This window comes from Bos indicus x Bos taurus, chromosome 29, assembly GCF_003369695.1.
Source record: "Bos indicus x Bos taurus breed Angus x Brahman F1 hybrid chromosome 29, Bos_hybrid_MaternalHap_v2.0, whole genome shotgun sequence".
Taxonomy (NCBI): domain Eukaryota; kingdom Metazoa; phylum Chordata; class Mammalia; order Artiodactyla; family Bovidae; genus Bos; species Bos indicus x Bos taurus.
In genome coordinates, this window is record NC_040104.1 from 30492165 (window position 1) to 30496486 (window position 4322).

The following is a 4322-nucleotide window of genomic DNA, read 5'->3' on the forward strand; positions in this document are numbered from 1 at the left end:
TAACTTCTCTACTGTCATAAGAAATCAGGATTATCAACCTATTCTGTATATTTTTCCTGCCCTGACACCAAGTTAGTTAGTTCAATTGCTCAGTCGTGTCCAACTCTTTGCAACCCCATGGACTGCAGCACACCAGGCTTCCCTGTCCATCACCAGCTCCTGGAGTTTACTCAAATTCATGTCCATCAAGTTGGTGATGCCATCCAATCATCTCATCCTCTGATGTCCTCTTCTCCTCCTGCCTTCAATTTTTCCCAGCATAGGGTCTTTTCCAATGAGTCAGCTCTTCCCATTAGGTGGCCAAAGTATTGGAGTTTCAGCATCAGTCCTTCTAATGAACATTCAGGACTTATTTCCTTTTGGATGGACTAGTTGAATTTCCTTGCTGTCCAAGGGACTCCCAAGAGTCTTCTCCAACACCACAATTCAAAAGCATCGATTCTTTGTCTCTCAGCTCTTTTTTTTGGGGGGGGGGTATAGGATCCTTTATTGATGGTACACAACAAAGCAAGTTTCCCTAAGCCCCTCCCTTTCCTCAGGGCTTCAGGGATGGAAACTGTTTGGAGGTCAGGAGATTCTCAGTGTGGTGAGGATGGAGATGGGGCAAGGACTCCCCAGCAGCTGAGTATTCTCTCTTCCTCTCGTGCTCTTGCTGGGGCTGGGGGTCCAGGGACCTTACTCCATGGAGGCCATGTGGACCATGAGGTCCACCACCCTGTTGCTGTAGCCTAATTCATTGTCGTACCATGAAATGAGCTTAACGAAGTGGTCACTGAGGGCAGTACAAGCTACAGCATCAAAGGTAAAGAGTAAGTGTCGCTGCTAAAGTCTCAGGAGACAACCTGGTCCTCAGTGTAGCCTAGAATGCCCTTGAGGGGGCCCTGCAATGCCTGCTTCACCACCTTGATCTTCACCATCTTGATCTCATTATACTTGGCAGGTTTCTTTAGGTGGCAGGTCAGATCCACAATGGACACCTTGGGGGTGGGGATGGAAGGCCACGCAGGGGAGATTCCCATTGAACTCAGGGAGGACCTTGCCCATGGCCTTGGCAGCACTGGTAGAAGTAGGGATGATTTTCTGGGCAGCCCCTCGGCCATCACGCCATAGCATCCCGGAGGGCCCATCCACGGTCTTCTGGGTGGCAGTGATGACGTGGATGGTGGTCATGAGTCCCTCCACGATGCCAAAGTAGTTATGGATGACTTTTGCCAGGGCGGCCAAGCAGTTGGTGGTGCAGGAGGCATTGCTGACAATCTTGAGGGAGTTGTCATACCTCTCGTGGTTCACGCCCATCACAAACTTGGGGGGATCGGTAGAAGGTGCAGAGATGATGACCCTCTTGGTTTCCACCCTTCAAGTAAGCCCTAGCCTTCTCCATGGTAGTGAAGACACCAGTGGACTCCACCACATACGCAGCACCAGCATCACCGCACTTGATGATGGCAGGATCTTGCTCCTGGAAAATGGTGATGGCCTTTCCATCAATGACGAGCTTCCCATTCTCTGCCTTGACTGTGTCGTGAAACTCACCATGGATGGAATCATACTGGAACATGTAGACCATGTAGTGAAGGTCAATGAAGGGGGTCATTGATGGCGATGATGTCCACTTTGCCAGAGTTAAAAGCAGCCCTGGTGGCCAGGCGCCCAAACAGGCCAAATCCGTTCACTCCAACCTTCACCATCTTGTCTCAGAGATGTGGCTGGCACAGCACCAAAGATGCGGTTGTCTGTTGAATGGGTTGGTATAGACAGCCTCAGCTTTCTTTACAGTCTGACTCTCACATCCATACATGACTACTGGGAAAACCATAGCTTTGACTAGATGGACCTTTATTGGCAAAGTAATGTCTCTGCTTTTTAATATGCTGTCAAGCTTGGTCATAGCTTTTCTTCCAAGGAGTGTGAGTCTTTTAATTTCATGGCTGCAGTCACCATCTGCAATGATTTTGGAGCCCCCCAAAATAAAGTCTGTCACTGTTTCCATTGTTTCCCCATCTATTTGCCATGAAGTGATGGGACCCAATGCCATGATCTTCGTCCTTTGAGTGTTGAGTTTTCAGCCCATTTTTTCACTTTCCTCTTGCACTTCATCAAGAGGCTCTTTAGCTCTTCTTTGCTTTCTGCCATAAGGGTGGTGTCATCTGCGTATCTGAGGTTTGACATTTCTCATGCCGATCTTGATTCCAGCTTGTGCTTCATCCAGTCCTGCCACCAAATTTTAGTATAATTATTGTGTAAGTAAAAAGTCTTGAATTATTAACTCAAATGTATCATCTGTTTTCTGCTTCAGACCTAAATCTGTTTGGGGAGCATCTTTTGTGTTTGTCTAGTCTCTTGTGTTTATCTAGTACACAGTTGCCCCTTTATGTCATGGCTACCTGAATGTTTTAACATCACAAAAGAAGTAGGACCAAAGAGAAAAAATAAAAATACAAACAGTTCAAGCACAACAGAACACAAACAACGATGGTGGATGAATTATAAGTTGTTAAACATAAATCTCAATTATCTTTGTTTATCAATATGTAAGAATTGACAATTATTCTCAAGTGAGACACTAAAATGGAACACAAACTAGCAACATGCCCTTGTGGCTAACCTAGTACTATCAGATTGTGCCTTCACTCTACCACATTCTTGCCACGTGTCTCCTTCACACCTTCACCTTCCTGCACCTGGTTTGCAGCAGTAGCTTCCTAGTTCATGACCCAATCTCTCAACACCAAACCATTGACCAAACCATTGCTACTCTAGAATGTCAGTTTGATATTCCCTGCTCCTAAGTTTTAGTGTGTGTGTGTGTGTGTGTGTGTTTTCACATTTTCCTACTGAACACTGCTTGAACTCCTTAATATTTTGCAACCTGACCTCAAACTTCCTTTACAACATCATCTTACATTCCCTTAGTAGTCTGCTCTACCAAATTTAGAAGTGATACGTTTCCTTCACACCAATTTGAAAAAAACAATGTCTAAACATCAAAGTCTAAACATGGTTATCTGTTTTTAGTTCTTTTCAACTAAAAATTGTATTTTATTTTTTTTTATAAAAAGGTGGTTGACTTAGCTTGTAACTCAAACAAGCAAGTATGTGTTTTTTCTTGAGGCAACTATCATACTCTTATTTGCAATAGATGTGTTTTATGTATACTTCTGGTTTAATTGCCCCAAATATAAAAAGGAGTTAAGATTTAATGTAATAATTTTACTTCTTCTTCAGAGCAATTTAAGTGAAGAATATCCTGGCTATTAATAGACTTTGGTGCCACTATGCTGACTCAGGCTGTAGCACCAACAGTTCATCCGTTACTGTTTTTGCATCATCAGGGAAAATATGAGCACAGAAAAAAAGGACAAAAATATCTTACATTTCTAAAAAAATAGTCTTTGCTGACAAACCTATTAAAAGAATTTTAAAGACCCCCTAGGGCTCCATGGGCCACATTTTTGTAACTGCTGCTGTAAACACTGAATTAAGGTCTTCACGCTGCTTCTGTCTTTCTCAGGAGCCCCAGGTTGTTGCTAATAGAAGATAAGAAATCATGAGTTGAAGAGAAGAAAGGTGCAATCTTGGAACTTATGTTCTGGTGTTCCATGTTTGCTCAGGGCTTCAGTCATGTGTCTCCAATCCTGTGTGTGCCCCTGGACCCTGACCAAGATGCGGCTTCTCTCTGGAACTTTTACTTCAAGCTTTCTAACTGTGTTTCCTTTAACATTTTTATGTGGCATATCAGAGTTTCCATCATATTGCTTATAGTTATTAGCTTGCAGGTCCTTTGGTAGAAAATGAGCTTCTGAAAAGTAGAAAGCATATTTTATTCATTTCAGCACCCATTGCCTAGGGTTGGTACATGGTAGATGTTCTTTAAAAAAGGAATGAAATAGTTTAGGGAAAGTGGGTTTTCTGGCTGTGGTTAAATTTTCATTGTAACGACTACTGATTGAAAAAAATAATGGTAGGCATCTTTTATAAAGGCTTACTATATTTCAAGCATGGTTCCAAGTGTTTTCTATATATTTCATTTAATCCTTATACATTTTTACACTCTTCAGTTATTATTCTCAGTTCCTCCCTATCTGTATTTTGTTGAAAAAGAAATTGGAGGTTAAAAGGACAAGCGATGTTTCCCCCTGAACTCACTCTACTAGCAATTATTCAAGTCAGTATTCAATCATATGATATTTATCTGAATGTTAGAGACTTCACATATAAGATACAAAGTGTGTTTTGGGGGGCTTTGCTGTGGACCTTATTGGTTTCTTTGATGGCAACATCATTGTGCATATTGATCTGAGAATATCAAGATCAGATACTTT

At 42.4% G+C, this 4322-nt stretch overlaps 1 pseudogene; it reads right to left on the minus strand.

The window, feature by feature from the left end:
* Positions 1-635: 635 nt before the first annotated feature.
* Positions 636-1688, minus strand: LOC113886307 (annotated as a pseudogene).
* Between the last annotated feature and the right edge of the window lie 2634 nt (positions 1689-4322).